Here is a 21,388-nt window from a genome sequence, read left to right as displayed (position 1 = left end):
GACAAAAATCAGTTAACCACCTAACCGAGGACCTCAATCCTTGCGCAATACCCTAGATGCAGTTGCACCCCTAAAAACATCTGTCATAAGAAACTAGCTCCCTGGTATACAGAAAATACACGCGCTCTGAAGCAAGCTTCCAGAAAATTGGAACGGAAATGGCGCCACACCAAACTGGAAGTCTTCCGACTAGCTTGGAAAGACAGTACCGTGCAGTATCGAAGAGCCCTCACTGCTGCTCGATCATCCTATTTTTCCAACTTACTTGAGGAAAATAAGAACAATCCGAAATTTCTTTTTCAAAGCTAACTAAAAAGCAGCATTCGCAAATGGAGGATGGCTTTCACTTCAGCAGTAATAAGTTTATGAACTTCTTTGAGGAAAAGATCATGATCATTAGAAAGCAAATTACGGACTCCTCTTTAAATCTGCGTATTCCTCCAAAGCTCCATTGTCCTGAGTCTGCACAACTCTGCCAGGACCTAGGATCAAGGGACATAAAGTGTTTTAGTACTATATCTCTTGACACAATGATGAAAATAATCATAGCCTCTAAACCCTCAAGCTGCATACTGGACCCTATTCCAACTAAACTACTGAAAGAGCTGCTTCCTGTGCTTGGCCCTCCTATGTTGAACATAATAAACGGCTCTCTATCCACCGGATGTCTACCAAGCTCACTAAAAGTGGCAGTAATAAAGCCTCTCTTGAAAAAGCCGAATCTTGACCCAGAAATTATAAAAAACTATCGGCCTATATCGAATCTTCCATTCCTCTCAAAAATTTTAGAAAAAGCTGTTGCGCAGCAACTCACTGCCTTCCTGAAGACAAACAGTGTATACGAAACGCTTCAGTCTGGTTGTAGACCCCATCATAGCACTGAGACTGCACTTGTGAAGGTGGTAGATGACGTCAGACCGAGGCTCTGCATCTGTCCTCGTGCTCCTAGATCTTAGTGCTGCTTTTGATACCATCGATCACCACATTCTTTTGGAGAGATTGGAAACCCACATTGATCTACACGGACAAGTTCTGGCCTGGTTTAGATCTTATCTGTCGGAAAGATATCAGTTTGTCTCTGGAATGGTTTGTCCTCTGACAAATCAATTGTAAATTTCGGTGTTCCTCAAGGTTCCGTTTTAGGACCACTATTATTTTCACTATACATTTTACCTCTTGGGGATGTCATTCGAAAACATAATGTTAAATTTCACTGCTATGCGGACGACACACAGCTGTACATTTCAATGAAACATGGTGAAGCCCCAAAATTGCCCTCGCTAGAAGCCTGTGTTTCAGATAGAAAGACGTGGATGGCTGCAAACTTTCTACTTTTAAACTCGGACAAAACAGAGATGCTTGTTCTAGGTCCCAAGAAACAAAGAGATCTTCTGTTGAATCTGACAATTAATCTGGATGGTTGTACAGTCGTCTCAAGGACCTCGGCGTTACTCTGGACCCTGATCTCTCTTTTGAAGAACATATCAAGACTGTTTCAAGGACAGCTTTTTTCCATCTACGTAACATTGCAAAAATCTGAAACTTTCTGTCCAAAAGTGACGCAGAAAAATTTATCCATGCTTTTGTTACTTCTAGGCTGGACTACTGCAATGCTCTACTTTCCGGCTACCCGGATAAAGCACTAAAACTTCAGTTAGTGCTAAATACGGCTGCTAGAATCCTGACTAGAACCAATTTTTTTTATCATATTACTCCAGTGCTAGCCTCCCTACACTGGCTTCCTGTTAAGGCAAGGGCTGATTTCAAGGTTTTACTGCTAACCTACAAAGCATTACATGGGCTTGCGCCTACCTATCTTTCCGATTTGGTCCTGCCGTACATACCTACACATACGCTACGGTCACAAGACGCAGGCCTCCTAATTGTCCCTAGAATTTCTAAGCAAACGGCTGGAGGTAGGGCTTTCTCCTATAGAGCTCCATTTTTATGGAATGGTCTGCCTACCCATGTGAGAGACGCAGACTCAGTCTCAACCTTTAAGTCTTCACTGAAGACATCTCTTCAGTAGGTCCTATGATTAAGTATAGTCTGGCCCAGGAGTGTGAAGGTGAACGGAAAGGCTGGAGCAACGAACCGCCCTTGCTGTCTCTGCCTTGCCGGTTCCCCTCTCTCCACTGGGATTCTCTGCCTCTAACCCTATTACAGGGGCTGAGTCACTGGCTTACTGGTGTTCTTCTATGCAGTCCATAGGAGGGGTGCGTCACTTGAGTGGGTTGAGTCACTGACGTGGTCTTCCTGTCTGGGTTGGCGCCCCCCCTTGGGTTGTGCCGTGGCGGAGATCTTTGTGGGCTATACTCGGCCTTGTCTTAGGACTAATTCTCTCTCTCGGAGGACCTGAGCCCTAGGACCATGCCTCAGGACTACCTGGCATGATGACTCCTTGCTGTCCCTAGTCCACCTGGCCGTGCTGCTGCTCCAGTTTCAACTGTTCTGCCTGCGGCTATGGAACCCTGACCTGTTCACCAGACGTGCTTGTTGCACCCTCGACAACTACTATTACTATTATTATTATTATTATTATTATTATTATTATTATTATTATTATACCATGCTGGTCATTTATGAACATTTTAACATCTTGACCATGTTCTGTTATAATATCCACCCAGCACAGCCAGAAGAGGACTGGCCACCCCTCAGCCTGGTTCCTCTCTAGGTTTCTTCCTAGGTTTTTGGCCTTTCTAGGGAGTTTTTCCTAGCCACCGTGCTTCTTTCACATGCATTGCTTGCTGTTTGGGGTTTTAGGCTGGGTTTCTATACAGCACTTTGAGATATCAGCTGATGAACAAAAGCTATATCAATAAATTTGATTTGATCAGTCTATAATTTTAATGGTAGGTTTATTTGATCAGTGAGAGACAGAAAAACAAAAAAAATCCAGAAAAACACGTGTCAAAAATGTTATAAATTGATTTGCATTTTAATGGAGGGAAATAAGTAGTTGACCCCCTCTCAAACAGAAAGATTTCTGGCCCCCAGGTGTCTTTTATACAGGTAACGAGCTGAGATTAGGAGCACACTCTTAAAGGGAGTGCTCCTAATCTCAGCTTGTTACCTGTATAACAGACACCTGTCCACAGAAGCAATCAATCAATCAGATTCCAAACTCTCCACCATGGCCAAGACCAAAGAGCTCTCCAAGGATGTCAGGAACAAGATTGTAGACCTACACAAGGCTGGAATGGGCTACAAGACCATCGCCAAGTAGCTTGGTGAGAAGGTGACAACAGTTGGTGCGATTATTCGCAAATGGAAGAAACACAAAAGAACTGTCAATCTCCCTTGGCCTGGGGCTCCATGCAAGATCTCACCTCGTGGAGTTGCAATGATCATGAGAACGGTGCGGAATCAGCCCAGAACTACACGGGAGGATCTTGTCAATGATCTCAAGGCAGCTGGGACCATAGTCACCAAGAAAACAATTGGTAACACACTACGCCGTGAAGGACTGAAATCCTGCAGCGCCCGCAAGGTCCCCCTGCTCAAGAAAGCACATATACATGCCCGTCTGAAGTTTGCCAATGAACATCTGAATGATTCAGACGACAACTGGGTGAAAGTGTTGTGGTCAGATGAGACCAAAATGGAACTCTTTGGCATCAACTCGCCGTGTTTGGAGGAGGAATGCTGCCTATGACCCCAAGAACACCATCCCCACCGTCAAACATGGAGGTGGAAACATTATGCTTTGGGGGTGTTTTTCCTGCTAAGGGGACAGGACAACTTTGCCGCATCAAAGTGACAATGGACGGGGCCATGTACCGTCAAATCCTGGGTGAGAACCTCCTTCCCTCAGCCAGGGCATTGAAAATGGGTCGTGGATGGGTATTCCAGCATGACAATGACCCAAAACACACGGCCAAGGCAACAAAGGAGTGGCTAAAGAAGATGCACATTAAGGTCCTGGAGTGGCCTAGCCAGTCTCCAGACCTTAATCCCATAGATAATCTGTGGAGGGAGCTGAAGGTTCGAGTTGCCAAACGTCAGCCTCGAAACCTTAAGATGTGTGCAAACCTGGTGGCCAACTACAAGAAACGTCTGACCTCTGATTGCCAACAAGGGTTTTGCCACCAAGTACTAAGTAATGTTTTGCAGAGGGGTCAAATACTTATTTCCCTCATTAAAATTCAAATCATTTTAGAACATTTTTGACATGCGTTTTTCTGGATTTTTCTGTTGTTATTCTGTCTCTTACAGTTCAAATAAACCTACCATTAAAATTATAAACTGATCATTTCTTTGTCAGTGGGCAAACGTACAAAATCAACAGGGGATCAAATACTTTTTTCCCCTCACTGTACTCTGCTGCTACTCTTTATTATCTATTCTGTTGCCTAGTCACTTTATCTATACCTATATGTCCATATCTACCTCAATGACCTTGTACCCCTGCACATGGACTCGGTACTGCTACCCTGTGTATACAGTACAGACAAGTTATCACTACTCACTGTGGATTTATTTCTCCTCTTATTATGTTTCTATCTTTCTCTCTGCATTGTTGTGAAGGGCCCGTAAATCAGCATTTCACTGTTAGTCTACACCTGTTTACCAAGCATGTGACAAATAAAATAAAATAAATAATTGACTTATTGATACAGTATCTCTCTTGGCTATGTTTTGTTGTGCTACTCTGCAGATAGACGGAAACAATTGTCAATGTTTGCTTCAATGCAGGTAAAGCTACAGCTCCAGAGATTTGGTGTGTGTGTGTGTGTGTGTGTGTGCGTGTGTGTGTGCGAGCGAGCGAGCGAGCGAGCGAGAGAGATGGAAGGAGGAGAGGCAATGCAGAATACTGATGAGTGATGTTCCTTTCTGTGAGAGTGACGCGATGAGGAAAGGTGGAGATGATGGGAGGTGGAGGTGGAGATGAGGGGAGGTGGAGATGAAGGGAGGTGGAGATGAAGGGAGGTGGAGATGAAGGGAGGTGGAGATGAAGGGAGGTGGGGGTGGAGATGAAGGGAGGTGGAGATGAGGGGAGGTGGGGGTGGAGATGAAGATGAGGGGAGGAGATGAAGGGGGGTGGAGATGAAGGTGGAGATGAAGGGGGTGGAGATGAAGGGGGTGGAGATGAAGGGAGGTAGAAATGAGGGTGGAGATGAGGGGGGGGGTGGAGATGAGGGTGGGGGGTGGAGATGAGGGTGGGGGGTGGAGATGAGGGTGGGGGGTGGAGATGAGGGTGGGGGGTGGAGATGAGGGGGGGTGGGCAGCAGGAGCTCTGCTGGTGAATGCTGAGCCCTGTGGGGTCCCTCCCCTCTGCAGATGATGTGCATGTAACCAGCAGCAGGGAGGAATGAACAGAGCCAGGCTGGGGGGAGAGAGAAAGAGAGATTCACTAGTGATGCAGAGAGAAAATGACAGGGGATGGGGTGGGTGCTCAACACATACAGAAAGTGGCTTCCCCAATCCCTGCCTCTCCCTCTCTGACAGCTAGATGTGATTAGTGCTGCATTGGCAAACATTCTGTTGTAAGGAAATGGGGGGGGGGAGTGTAAAGGTAAGAGAAAAGGGGGGAGAGATATATGATGCTGAAGATCACACAGAGAGATTGGAGAAGAGGATCTAAGGAGTAGCAGGGAGGCAAAGCAGACCCGGTGACATATTTCCATTATACTTCAATCATGATCCCCTTAAGAGTGAACGTGTATACGTAGGTATGAATAAGAGAACTGACCAGCACTACCTTCGATATGGCATGACTTATTAAAGAAGGCTTCAACTCATCTACAACATCTTAGGTTTCTCTCTGACAGCTATTACTGTAGTTTTAGGAGGGATGTGTTATATGCTCTATTGAGAATGGGGGAAGAGGGGTTAACCGTTAAGATATCTCGGGTGTAGGAAATGAACAATTCCACTCGGACGGAGAGATGGTAAAAGAGGGAGAGAATAGAGACGGAGTGGAGAGATGAAAGCGATGGTGTGAATAAAGAGAACAAATGAAAAGATGTCTATCCACCATGTCAGAGCTGACTAAGCAATACTACTACACACTGGCCCTGTTCAATTAAACAGGTAGGTTAACTACATTTCCCCGGAAGTTTACACATTTTCTTGTAAAAAACATACAATTAGATCAATTTTCTTACAGTATACAATGTCAAAAAACCTTTAGTGGAAGTTGACTAAAACCGTCAGAAAGCACTTTGGTTAAATATGGTTCACATTGATCTGCAATACAAAGTAGAAGCATAGCTTCTATACAGTTCTATAGCTTCCCAGAGGTGCTTCTAGATATTAGATGGCATTATGTGATATCTGCAGGGCTGAAGAGGGAAGAGAAGAGGTGAACTCAGTGGCTTTACATATCATTTTCTTAACCACTGACCAGTGCTTTCAAGAACTTCCCTTTACTCATCTAACGTCCCTTTTCCGCTTTTATAAGACTTCACCATTTATAGTGTCAGTGTATTTTATACCCCTCAGTATCCCCTGGGCTTTTACTCCCTCCCTGTGTCACTTCCTACCTTCATTACTAATGAATCATCTGTCTCTTCCTCCATCCTCTCTCCTCGTTTCTCAGACACTGCATACTTTCTCACTAAAACTCATTAGACACATCAGCAGCCAACCAGAGTAGGAAGAAAACACAAATTAGCCTAGATATGTAGAAAGAGTGGTGGAGAAAGTGAGAGAGGAATATACAGATAAAGAGGAGAGAAAGAGAGCGCGATAGAGAGAGAGTGACAGAGAGGTGTCAATACCAAATGAAGAATATAATAAAAGCTTGGCAGTCAGGTTGACAGCATGATGAATAAATTACTAACAAGAACAATAAATGTGTCAAATATCACATGTAAAAGTAATGACAAGATTCTTTACTAAATACAGTTTCCGACAAGATCTCAAATCCAAAATGCTGGCGTATAGAACCAAATTCACAATTTAAACATCGCTGTCCAAATACATAGGTTGGGGATGGTATATGCAGAGCTATCTAAATGGTAATTTCGCTTTTTAAATGTGCCCTGCCTTTTGTGAGTTTCCGAGGGCTGGTCTGTCAGTAAATTGCATTTATTAAACACATTTGCAAATATCTGGCATACGGTATTTCAATGAATGAAGCCAGAATATATATTCTACAGTAATTATCTAATTTAGGATTATGACTGAACTTGATTTGGTCAGTGGCAAATACAGGACACGCATTTATGATCTGTGTGGTTTACCAATACCTCCTCCCCATAACAAGTACCATTATCACAAATAGGTAAAAGCCAGAGGGATTATTAAGGATCCCACTTGGGGGATATCTCTTCTGAGTAATCCATGATTTCTCAGAGCTGTGATGTACAGAGGAATGGCCTACAGGCCCGATCAAAAATAGTGCACTATATAGGAAATAGGGGGCCATTTGGGATGGTTCCATGGTTTTTGAGAGCTGTAATGAGATAGGTTTTATCCATGTAATAACTGGTGATTGGAGAGGTTGGTGCTAGTTAAATCTACAGCTCAGGTTACAGACACTGTTTACTATCACTTTACCCATCAGGGGTACATGTAACATCTATGACAGTTGAACAGCCTGGATTAAAAACATTTAATGGGAATCCAATGAGGATTGGTTCATGTTAAAATGACCTGTAAAACAATGTTCATACAGTTCATTGTTAATTCTTCATACATACACTCCCACTTATTAACATTATGCTTCAGTTTTTGTTACAATAACACAGCAATGATGCATCTTGTAAGATATTAACTGTAAATTAAACATGACGACTTCCTGTTATATCACAGGATTTCGTGTCTAATTAATTACAACTTGCTGATGAGTTGTCAGTCAACTTTGGCTAAACTTTTTTTTTTTTTATAAAAAAAAAAAATAAAACAGCCCAACTTCTCATCTTTCTCAATTGGAGTGTGCCCTTGGTTGTTCATCGATGTGTCATTCTGGTCATGCACGCCACGACTGATGTAACAAGTTCATTAGCGAAGCAAGCCACTTGTAGCTAGCCAGTAACTCCTCCAGTGTGATGTACTGTATACACAGTAAGTCAGGAAGCAGGTTCAAAAAGAGAGTTTAATAATAAGACAAGGTAGATGAACAAAACAGGAGTAGTGTACTGAATATGAAAACAAACCAATACTGCATGATGACTGAGGCTACTGAGGGCTAAATAAAGGGAAGGTAATCAAGGTGATGAAGAAGTCCAGGTGTGCGTAATGATGGGGAGCAGGTGTGCGTAATGATGGTTGCCAGGATCGGTGGTTAGTAGACTGGTGACGTCGAGCGCTGGAGAGGGGGAGTAGGCGTGACAGTACCTCTCCCCTACACGCAGGTCTAGCCGCAGGACAACGTCAGCCAGGAGGATGGCCACAAGGGCGAGGAGCGGGCCGGTTCAGACAGCAGAGATGGGACCCAACAGCGTTCCTCTGGACCGTACCCCTCCCAATCCATCAGATACTGAAGCCGACCCCCACAACGTCGGGAGTCCAGTAGGGACCTGACAGCATAGGCAGGGGTCCTATTGATGTCCAGGGGAGGTGAATGTGTATCGCAGGGGACGGCATCAGCTAGGGGACAAGGATCCACTGTCCAGAGGAGGGAAACATGAAGAGGGTGAGATCCTGTTGTTGTTGGGGTGTTGCAAACGGTATGTTACCTCGTGTTCCAAACCTCCTGGGGCCGGAACCACTCGTCCACAGCAGGGGCTTTGGTCTGGCTCGTTGTCCATGGGGCCAGGGTCAGCTGATATCCCAGGACGCACTGGAAGGGAGTCAGACTGATAGAGGAGTGACGAAGTGAGTTCTGGGCATACTCCTCCCCCCCCCCCCCCAGGGAAGGAACTGGGCCCACGCCCCCTGCTGGTCCTGACAGTGAGTCCTAAGGAACCTCCCCAGCTCCTGGTTGGTCCTCTCCACCTGCCCATTGGACTGCCGTGGCCCACAGCTTCTCCATGAAGGCTCTCCATACCAGTGACGTGAATTGGGGGCCATGGTCGAAGACAAGGCCATAGTGCCGGAAAACCTGCTGGAACAGTTCCTCAGCGACCTGGAGAGTGGTGGGGAGACCAGAGAGAGGGATAGAATGGCAGGATTTGGAAAATCTGTCCACAACAACCATAGTGGTAAATCCATCAAACGGAGTGAGATCAGTGATGAAATGAATGGACAGATGGGCCCAAGGCCTCTGAGGCACCGGAAGGAGTTTCCCTGCTGGAGAATGTTGAGGAGATTTGGTTTGGGCACATACGGAACAGGAGTTGACATAACGGGTGACGTCCTGCGCCAAGGTGGGCCACCAGCACTTATCGCAGATGGATTGAATTTTGCGGGTGATACCTGGGTGTCCAGTGGAGAGCGATGTGTGTCCCCAGGTCAACAGCTGATCTGTTACTCCCGTGGGGACATAGATGTGTTCAGGAGGGCAGGTAGCAGGAGTAGGTTCCCTCTCCAGAGCCAAGCCGATGTCCACATCTACATCCCAAAACACAGTACCAACGATAGAGGAGGACAGAATGATGGGCTGGAGGGCACTTACAGGACTCTTAACCGAAGTAGAACAGGGTACCGGAAAGCAGGTCTTCTGGCATCCTGGTGCCCAGGCGATGATTTTCATCCTCGACCAGGAGATGGTGGAGTTATGACGTTGGAGACACGGGAGGTTGACTTTGTGTACGGGTGTGGTGATGATGAGGAAGGGAAGGCTTTCCTAGTGCTTGGGTCCCACGGTGAGGGGTGCTGTGATGTGCGTGATTGTGCCAGATCCCAATGGTCCATTATCCAGGGCTTGGACTGGAAAAGGAGAGGACAGCGTATACGAGGTTATGTTCAGGGAGGCAAGGGCCTGGTCAATGAAATTCCCCACGGACCAGAGTCCACTAGAGCTGTAGAGACAACACCTGAGGGATAGCCTTCCAGTGAAATGGAAACCAGCAAGGGTTTGGTGGAAAATGATGTTGGAATACTCGTGCCTACCCTGGGAGAAGGAAGATCACGGGTCCGCCACTCTGCACTAGTGGACCCGGGTTGGGACTCACCGGACACCGCTGAAGCCCCTCCTGGCCGCAATAGGAACTAAGCCCCAGCTGTCTCAGGTGACGCCGCTCTGCCGTGGAGATGTGTGGCCTCTACCTCTATGGTTTCAGGCTCTGCCTCAGGACAGCCAAAGGAGGAAAATGAGGAAAGAGGTAGGCGCCGGCGCTCCCGAAGAAGATTGTCTAGACGTATGGCCATCGCGATGAGCGCGACCAAGGAAAGGTTGTCATCCAGGCACATCAACCCCGTCTGGACCTCCTCGCACAGTATGGAATAAATCAAATTTTACTTGGCACGCGCCGAATACAACAAGTGTAGACTTTACCGTGAAATGCTTACTTATAAGCCCTTAACCAACAGTGCAGTTCAAGAAGAAAATATTTACCAAGTAGGATAAATTAAAAAAAAAAAAAATAGTAACACAATAAGAAAAACAATAATGACACTATATACAGGGGGCAACGGTACTGAGTCAGTGTGCAGGGGTACAGGCTAGTTGAGGTAATCTGTACATGTATGTGGGGGCGAAGTGACTATGTATGTATAGTCACTTCGCCCCCACCTACATGTACAGATTACCTCAACTAGGTAACAAACAAACAGCGAGTAGCAGCAGTGTACAAGAGGGGGGGTGTCAATGTAAATTGTCCGGTGGCAATTTTAATGAATTGTTCAGCAGTCTAATGGCTTGGGGGTAGAAGCTGTTGAGGAGCCTTTTGGTCCTAGACTTGGCGCTCCGGTACCACTTGCCGTACCGTAGCAGAGAAAACAGTCAATAAATTAGGAGACTGGAAACTCTGACAATTTTACAGGCTCTTTTTTTTGTAATTTAGCAGATGCTCTTATCAAGAGCGACTTATAGTAGTGAATACATACATTTCATGCATTTTTATTTTTTAATTTGTATTTTTTGTACTGGCCCCCCGTGGGAATCGAACCCACAACCCTGGCGTTGCACACACCATGCTGGCGTTGCAAACACAATGCTCTACCAACTGAGACACAGGGAAGGCTCTGACACCGCCTATTATATAGGTCCTGGATGGCAGGAGCTTGGCCCCAGTGATGTACTGGACTGTTCGCACTAACCTCTGTAGCACCTTACGGTCAGATGCTGAGCAGTTGCCATACCAGGCGGTGATGCAACCGGTCAGGATGCTCTCGATGGTGCAGCTGTAGAACCTTTTGAGGATCTGGGGGCCCATGCCAAATCTTTTTAGTCTCCTGAGGGGGAAAAGGTTTTGTCGTGCCCTCTTTACGACTGTCTTGGTACGTTTGGACCATGATAGTTTGTTGGTGATGTGGACACCAAGGAACATGAAACTCTTGACCCGCTCCACTACAGCCCCATCGATGTTAATGGGGCCCTGTTTGGTTTGCCTTTTCCTGTAGTCCACGATCAGCTCCTTTGTCTTGCTCACATTGAGGGAGAGGTTGCTGTCCTGGCACCAAACTGCCAGTTCCCTGACCTCCTCCATATAGGTCGTCTCATCGATGTCGATGATCAAGCCTTCACTGTTGTGTCGTCAGCAAACTTAATGATGGTGTTGGAGTTGTGTTTGGCCATGCAGTCGTGGGTGAACAGGGAATGCTGTTGATGTGAGCCATGACCAGCCTTTCAAAGCACTTTATGGCTACCGACGTGAGTGCCACTGGGCGGTAATCATTTCGGCAGGTTACCTTTGCTTCCTTGGGCACAGGGACTATGGTGGTCTGCTTGAAACATGTAGGTATTACAGACTCGGTCAGGGAGAGGTTGAAGATGTCAGTGAAGACACTTGACAGTTGGCCCGCGCATGCTTTGAGTACACGTCCTCTTAATCCGTCTGGCCCAGTGGCCTTATGAATGTTGACCTGTTTAAAAGGTTTTGTTCACGTCGGCTACCAAGAGCGTTATCACACAGTCATCCAGAACAGAATTGCTTGCCTCAAAGCGAGCATAAAAGGCATTTAGCTCATCTGGTAGGCTCGCGTCACTGGGCAGCTCGCGTCTGGGTTTCCCTTTGTAGTCCATAATAGTTTTCAAGCCCTGCCACATCCGACGAGCATCAGAGCGGGTGTAGTAGGATTCAGTCTTAATCCTGTATTGACGATTTGCTTGTTTGATGAGTCGTCCGAGGGCATAGCTGGATTTCTTATAAGCGTCCGGATTAGTCTCCTGCTCCTTGAAAGCGGCAGCTCTAGGCTTTAGCTCGATGCGTATGTTGCCTGTAATCCATGGCTTCTGGTTGGCCCACTCCAACGCCCGCCCAGTCAGCAGGGAAATGACCGTGGCAACCTTGGGCCTTTCGTGGTGGGGGCTTCCATCTGGTGGGCGAAATAGAGGGAGCACTGGAGTAGGAAGCCAAGGCATTTGGATGGGGTGTCGTCATACTTGTCCGGGAGGGACAATCAAGCATCGCCTCCCTGGGCAGACTGCTGGGTAGGCTAGGGGACTGGCTCGCTGAGACGGCTCGTGGCAAAAGGCCCTCCGCTAGTTGAAAGTGAAACCTCTCGGGTGGTTGAGGCGGTGGAGGACATGGAGCCACACACAGTTGCACCATCTGATCGTGGTGTTGGCGGAGTAGGTATCCCTGATCACCAATTGTCTGAGAGAGGACTTTTTCTTCTGCTGCTTCCATAATACTGAAGCAGTATTCTGTGTGTATATGCAGTGAGTCAGGAAGCAGGTGCTGAAAAGAGAGTTTAATAAGACAAGGCAGATGAACAAAACCGCCTTGATTCAGTCTTATGTTGCAAAATTATTTAAAATTGTGTTTTTTACACTGGATAACCTGTTATGGCTAGGGGGCAGTATTTTCACAGCCAGATAAAAAACATACCCGATTTAATCTGATTATTACTCCTGCCCAGAAACTAGAATATGCATATAATTATTAGCTTTGGATAGAAAACACTCCAAAGTTTCTAAAACTGTTTGAATGGTGTCTGTGAGTATAACAGAACTCATTTGGCAGGCCAAAACCTGAGAAGATTCCATGCAGGAAGTGCCCTGTCTGACAATTTCTTGCCCTTCTTGATTATCTCTATCCATTACAGAGGATCTCTGCTGTTGCGTGACACTTCCTAAGGCTCCCATGGGCTCTCAGAAGGCGGCAAAAAGCTGAATCGTGGCTTTGCAGGCTCTGGCTGAAAAAAAGTAGCGCGTTTGGGTAGTGGCTGGTTACAGTACTGTGAGACTCAGGCGCGTGCCCGAGTCGACCCCATGCTTTGTTTTCTTTCGTCTGTTTACCTAAACGCAGATTCCCGGTCGGAATATTATCGCTTTTTTACAAGAAAAATTGCATAAAAATTGATTTTAAACAGCGGTTGACATGCTTCGAAGTACGGTAATGGAATATTTACAAATCTTTTGTCACGAAATGCGCCATGCTCGTGACCCTTATTTACACTTCGGATAGTGTCTTGAACGCATGAACAAAACGCCGCTGTTTGGATATAACTATGGATTATTTTGAACCAAACCAAAATTTGTTATTGAAGTAGCAGTCCTGGGAGTGCATTCTGACGAAGAACAGCAAAGGTAATCCAATTTTTCTTATAGTAAATCTGAGTTTTTTGTGAACGTTTATCGTGAGTAATTTAGTAAATTCACCGGAAGTGTTCGGTGGAAATGGTAGTTCTGAACGTCACATGCTAATGTAAAAAGCTGGTTTTTGATATATGTACTTGATTGAACAAAACATGCATGTATTGTATAACATAATGTCCTAGGAGTGTCATCTGATGAAGATCAAAGGTTAGTGCTGCATTTAGCTGTGGTTTTGGTTTTTGTGACATATGCTAGCTTGAAAAATGGGTGTCTGATTATTTCTGTCTGGGTACTCTGCTGACATAATCTATTGTTTTCCTTTCGTTGTAAAGCCTTATTGAAATCGGACAGTGTGGTTAGATAAAGGAGAGTCTTGTCTTTAAAATGGTGTAAAGTAGTCATATGTCTGAAAAATTGAAGTTTTCGGATTTTCGAGGAGTTTGTATTTCGCGCCACGCCCAATCATTGGATATTGGAGTGGTGTTCCGCTAGCGGAACGTCTAGATGTAAGAGGTTAACAACCAAAGATTAAGACTAAAAGTGATAAAAGTAGTAGCCTACAATAAGTAAACTCCAGGTACAAATACACTTTGTAGTCCTTGGCCTATATCCTAATCTGACTTTGGTGCATGTCATGTTGTTCTTCACATTACCGTTTCTGTTAAACACACACTATATCAAATAAAATCCTAATTTATTTGTCACATGCACAGGATACAGAAGGTGTAAATGGTACAGTGAAATGGTTACTTGCATAGTAGCAATAGCAAAAAGAGAAAGTGTCCAGCAAAACAATGAACCGGCATAATCCCAACTCAAACTACTACCAATACAAACATTGTCATAGCTGTAGTATGAATCTACAGGTAGCTAAAGCTAACCAACTACATTCAATGTTGGCTAGCTAACATTAGGTCATAACTTGCAATGCAAATGGATTTCTGATTCTAATAATAATACTACACAGATCATACATATAATGTTAGCTAGCAAGTCAGCAAGCTAATGTTCGCTAGCTAACAGTACACTTTAACTTGCAATGAAAACAACTTTGACAAAATTAGAAATGTATAATATCTGAAAATGTAGCTAGAATCTTACCCATATACATGGATGACTACTTCACGGCAGACTGGAACCTTTTAACTCTGCTTTGTTTGTAGTCAAGTCACTCCGTTTCACACTGACCGTGGCGTATGCAGAAAGTAGCCCATCACTTTTTCCAACTGATCTGTTGATAGCGCCTGCTAAATTCAGGGCATCCATGTTGTTGAGAAAAATAGCAAACTTTAGTGGTTCTCAATGGCTAACGTTATCTATTTGAAAATGGCGTGGTAGAAAGGTTTATCAACACATACTGAGCAGCTCACGTTGCAGACAGAAGCACGTTAAATGGCAGACCAATCCAAAGTCATCTCCTGACATGCCCAGCCCACCAATTATCTCTGCCAATCATGACTAACGGGAAGGTTCCTGGCTTTTTCCGTGGCTAAACCAACTAGGCTCATAATTGAACAATTGTATTCATATTTACAGATGGAATACACGTTTGTCATTAAGGCACATGAAAGTTCACATGTTCCAGATGGCATTTCTGCCAAAAAAACAAATTTTGATAAAAAAATAAAGAAATTACATTCAAATGCCTCTCCTGTGAAGTAGTAAGTTAAACAGTTTTCCTTCTAAATGTTTTTAATTAAGTATGTTAAAAAGCAGCTTTTCTTTGTTGGAATGGTGTGGGCGTACCCCAACAACAGAATGGTGTGGGTATATACCGGTCATTCAAAATATTAATGTGAGTAGACCATTGATTGGCCAGCTCATCCTCCTCAGGATGATGACATCCTTTATGAGGAAATAGCAAGCATTTTTGAGATACAAGTTTGTGGGGTTTTTGAAGTGTTTATTCTCCAATTGATGCTTTGGCTACAAATATGAGTATAGAATGAGTTAACATTATTTGTGTATGAGTTAACAGAATATTTTCACTGGACATTTACTTTAAAAGTGCAAAAACAATTCTCAGCCTCATGGCAACATGTGTAGAGCAGCAGGAAATGTGCATCATTTTCTCTCATCCTCATGGCAAAATGAAAATAATAGCATGAGATGAGCTATAAAACAACACATTTTTATCTCTGTCCTATGGCAAAATGTGTAGAATTGCATGAAATTAGCGTTAAAACTGCAAAAATGTATCTCAGACTCGTGATTAAATGTGTATTATAAAACTGCACATTTTTCTCTCTGCCCCATGGCAAAATTGTTGAAATGCGGGAAGTTAGCTGTTTTCCCAACAAACAAAAAAAGTCCCCCCCCAAACTTATCCTTCCACTTATAGTGTGATTTTAAAATACCCCTCCATATACTCCTCAAAATACCATGTCAGGAAATGCGTTTTAAAATGTCCAAAAAGTATCCAAGGGAGAACATCCAGACCCACCCCCCAATATCTACACCACAATTTCGCCCATGCCTCATAGTGAACAATGATGCTCATCACTGCCTTTCTAAAAGTGCAAATGAAGGTCCTTACTACACCCCATCCTCCCTTCATACCTCTCTCCCTTCCTTCCTCATAACGGAACCCTAAAGCGTCCTCCTGTTGACTACATTTCCTCAGTGACGTAGGAGTCTACGTACATAATCCATGTAGGTGATGCTTTTCGATGAATGAGTGCCCCCTCCCATCCCCATCACTAGTACTATGGCTTGTCTATAAAAACAGAACGCGGGGAGAGCCCACTTATTTTCACCGGTAGGCTATCCACGATGCAAGGGGGCAATGCATGTGGATCAAACAGAGAAGCTGTCACCTATTACAGATGATCTGTTCTTCTGATGTTCAGAATGATGATGCCATGCCTATGGTTTTATCTAATGCACTTACATTTCAATGGTGAGCTACAATCATAAAGAGAAGCATCGTTTTCAGTAGAATTGGGTCGGTTTCTACACAAGATGGGTAAGTGGCTTATTATTGTCAGTGGTTGTTTGCATAATATTTTATATTGATTGTCACAGCTGAAATAGTTTGTCAACCACGTTTTAAACAACAAATGTAAATAATTCACGACTGTTTAAATCAAGAAGACTAATTTGCAAGCAAAAAGTACTTTATTTCTTCGTGTGAGCCTTTTCCTAAAACTGCGGTAGATATAGAGGCTCAAAGTTACTGCAGTGTGAGTCACTTTGGCGCACATGTGCAGTGACAGTTGATAAAAAGAGACGAATTTCTTGCGTTTACGCTGACTGCACGTTATTAACCAGCCAGCCAGCATCCGAGACCGACCGCAGATAGCAAATCAATCACCAGTTGATGCGTTTCTGTTGTTTGGGTACCACCGAGTTAAGGCTATCTGTGTAAAACCCTGTGATTCATTCCCAATATTTAGCGTAGGCTACCACTTCGGTCTTGTTAAAAAGGTAAAGTAGGCTAAACAGGAGAATGAGATAAATATTCAAGTGCTATTCAGCAACAGGCCAATCATTATAACCTCTAGCCTATACATTAGATTGTAGGATACCAGGCTATTTTACATGTTGACACGACAGAATCCCATCAGAATGTCATTGAGTGCATCATCCTATGTCATTCTACCTGTGCCCGAGTGTTCATGTGATATTCCAGCAGCCTATCTATCGCTTAGGCATTAAGGGGCTCTCTTCATCTCTTCGCCAGCTATTTTTTTTCACGTTGACATGGCATCGTGACGCGTTCTCAATTCTGCGTCATTCCTGCGCACACGGAGACAACTTCCAATCACCCACCAGAAGTCTTTAAAGAGACAGCGCGAGGCGTGAATAAGTCCGCATGCTGCAGTGCGAGCTCACCCAGATCTGAGTGGAGCGCGGGAGATGAGAGGTGGGGGGGGCAGCGCCTGGGGGTCCTTTGAAATCTCCCAAGGTAACAACTGTAGAACTGCACTGAATGACAACGACTTTGGGTCGTAAAACTATTCTCTCTGCTGATTATAGTCTTTTTCCTGTTGCTGGCTTATATCCACACCCGTACAAATGATATGACATTGTAGGTTACTCAGAAGAAGAAAGTCCCTGTCTATGCTCCAGCGAAAATGTATCACTAGCTACAGTATCTCTATGGAAAACCGAATAGACAGGATACTCTGAGGTAGACTTCCATTTGATCGTAGCTGTCCATGGTGCTGAAAAGTTACCTAGCCTCTTGCTACTAAAACATTCAATCTCTTCGAAACAAGATATAGTACACCCTGAGCAGCAAGTCCCTCTGTATGCTCCGAGAAAAGAAACGAGTTTGTCCTGTGGGAAAACAAAACATAGGCTACTCAGACTGAGGTAGCCTACTAGAGTGGAGCTGAAAGACTGATACTCTCCTGCTACAGTGTCTTGAAACAAGAGGTGTACCTGGCTCCTGAATATTGATAGTCTTAGGAAATATAGGCTAATAAGACCATCAAATAGGTACTTAATTCTTCAAAAATAACAATTAGACTCAGACAACCGATGCATGCTGGTGTCCTACTGTTCCCGTTCTGATTTGGCCAAGTATCACTTCCGTCTGATCATTGAGTTTTAGCTTTTGGTTAGAAAATGGATTTGACCAGCAGTGCCCGTCAACATGCCCAATTCGGAACACACGTGCAAAGCTATCGAAAAGAAGGTGAGCATTTTTAGAGGTGTTTACGGTTCTCGTGACAGAAACTTGGCCAATGGGTCTCTGTCAGTGGGGTCCTTTCTCTGTGCCTCCTCAAATCCTATTGGAGAAGGTCAGAGGGCCGGAATCTCTGGCTTTCTCATCCAATGGGTTTTGAGAAGGAGGCGAGGAGAGAGGACCCAATGGGTATGCAATTGAGATTCTCCCAGTGCGACTGCATACTCGTGCGTAGGCACTGGTCAGGCGTTGGACAGCGACACAAAAAGCTCTAAAATCGCTGACTTTTGTAAAATTTTTGGTGTGGGAAATGTAAGGTTATAACTTCGAGTTCTCTCTTATCTTCTTAGATAAACCCCTATTATATATTCAGTGAAAAACAAATACAATAAATACCAATGAACTTTCAAACCATTGAGTCTCAAAATATAAGATAATGTGGGTATCTTGGTCATTATTTGTTCACTACTATGTTGTCACATTACATATTCTCTAGGTCAGACAGAACAGGAGCTATGGCCAGAGTAGGACAAGACAACTACATCAGCACCACTAAAACACTTGAAGCTGTATCACAGGGCCAGAGCCAGTACACTTACACAGCTTTTTAAGAATGGCTTCAAGCTTATTTCTAAAATACCAAAAGTAATTGATAATAATGTTGCATGGGTTTATGTTTTTGTTCCTATATGTTGTGATATTTCAGACGTAGAAATGCAATGTGACTGCTATTACAGTCAGTGCATCAATACCTTGGCTCTAGACTGCTTACTGCTTAAAACTCATTGTAACAGTCTACAGTCATGGCTACTGACGTCTGGCAAATCTCTACCCCGTCCGCCCACCAGGCCCATCCAGCTGTCTTCATGTGTATCCCTGGTGGATTGAGTGTCAGAGAGCTAACATGTGTAGTTAGATCAAGTGTGAAGGTTCTACTGCAAAGCCCTACTCTGCAGTCTGTGGGGTCCCTCCACACACCAACAAGCCAATCCTCATTCACTATGCGTTTCCACAGTAAATCCCGTTCTCCCACTGTCTCCATGGTTACCGTGGCATTAGATTGTTACTGTAGCAACAGCACCACTGGTAACAGTCTACAGCCATGGTCGCTAGGGGGCAAACCTGCATCACATTGACAGGGGTGTGTAAGGAAGGCTGTGTGACGAGTTCCTCAGAGAAAGACTGGAAACGCCTAAACACCTGCAGTGATGCTGTGACCTTTAACCTTAGAAAATTATTATATTGTTTGAGATTACCAGGTTGTGATGAGGGTAGTGTTTGTTACCAGCACTTTGGTGCATGGGCTGACTAGTGATACAAGTCTGTTTAGAATGCTGTGATTCGCTAATGAAGCAACCAAGAAATGTAGAGATCTACATTTAGACAAATAGATGGCTCTGTTCAGGACAAGCCTGACATTTCAGCAGTTAGACAGTGCAGAAAGAGCCCTATTTGCAGTAGCATAATACAGGACATTGATCCCCCAGGCCTGTGAAAGAGAGCAACGTGAACTTGATAACTTGTGCATGACAACAGTGGTGTTATCTGGATTCTGATGTATTCTGCCAATTGAGATATTACCCTTAATCATTCAAGGATCCGTCACAAATATATATTAAACACATATCCTTGAGGGGAGAGGAAAGAAGTGGAGCTGATGAAGGAGATTCCTGTAGTTACTGAGTGTTTATCATCAGAGCACAGCCCTGGGTTAGGTACACACTTATAAGCTAAAAATGAAAGACAGCGTGAAGCACAGGGAGTACACTGAACTCTAACATGTCATCTATTTTTCACCAGCCCACATAAGCCCTGGTAGGAACAGAGCAGTTCTGTAGAATACAGATCACGTCAACAGCTACAATCAGTTCTTCATGAGGATACTGAAGTATGTTTTTATCTCCATTATGTCTGTAGATCTTTTTCTGACTTCCTTCTTTATACAGGTGGTTCTGATCTTCTATTTCCTACTGTCTCTGGTTGTCCTGCTTCTTCTTCACCTAAAAGCAAAACAGTTTAATACAAATAAATGTTATGTATTCAATTAGCATTTTATAAAATGATGAACATGCATTTTGTCTTTGTCTTTTTTTTTACTCCTGTTGACCTGTCTGCTTTGGAGTAACAGCATATACAGATAACTGCCAAAATAATGGAAACACTTGAGTAAATGAAGGATACAAAGTATATGCCCCCATAGGGTGACAATGCCCCCATCCACAGGGCATGAATGGTAACTGAATGGTTTGATGAGCATGAAAATGATGTAAACCATATGCCATGGTCGTCTCAGTCACCAGATCTCAACCCAATTTAACATGCACGGGAGATTCTGGAGCCACGCCTGAGACAGCATTTTCCACCACCACTAACAAAACACCAAATGATATAATTTCTCATGGAAGAATGGTGTCGCATCCTTCCAATAGAGTTCCAGACACTTGTAGAAACTATGCCGAGGTGCATTGAAGCTGTTCTGGCGGCCCAATACCCTATTAAGACACTTTATGTTGGCGTTTCCTTTAGTTTGGGACCTGTATATAAAGCATCTCAGAGTAGGAGTGGTGATCTAGGATCAGGTCCCCCCTTATTCATTGTCATCGAAAAGGCAAAACAGACCCTAAAATTAGCAATACTACTCTGAGACGCTTGATACATAGGGCCCTTGATAGGATCTGCATTACGTACGCCTGTAGATGTGGTGTGAACGTCCTCCCAAGGCTGCTAGGCTGAGTGCAGTCCTCATGATTAGGAGTGGCCCTACTCCCTGTACTGTAAGAGGCTATATGCTGATGCTCCACTTTGACAGCACATAAGGTCTTACTGTTCAGAGAGGAGAGCTCAGACTAATGGTCGAACAGACAGACAGGGGATTGATGAGCACCAATTCCTTCTACACAGACAATATATACAAAAGTAAGTGGACACCCCTTCAAATTAGTGGATTCGGCTATTTCAGCCACACACGTTGCTAGCAAGTGTATAAAATGAAGCAAACAGCCATGCAATCTCCATAGACAAACATTGACAGTAGAATGGCCTTACTGAAGAGCTCAGTGACATTCAACATGGCACCGTCATAGGATGCCACCTTTCTAACATGTCAGTTTGTCAAATATCTGCCCTGTTAGAGCTGCCCCAGTCAACTGTAAGTGTTATTGTGAAGTGGAAACGTCTAGGAGCAACAACGGCTCAGCCGCGAAGTGGTAGGTAACACAAGC

The sequence above is a fragment of the Salmo salar genome, chromosome ssa09, assembly GCF_905237065.1.
Source record: "Salmo salar chromosome ssa09, Ssal_v3.1, whole genome shotgun sequence".
Lineage (NCBI taxonomy): Eukaryota > Metazoa > Chordata > Actinopteri > Salmoniformes > Salmonidae > Salmo > Salmo salar.
Note: the sequence above shows the minus strand (reverse complement) of the source record.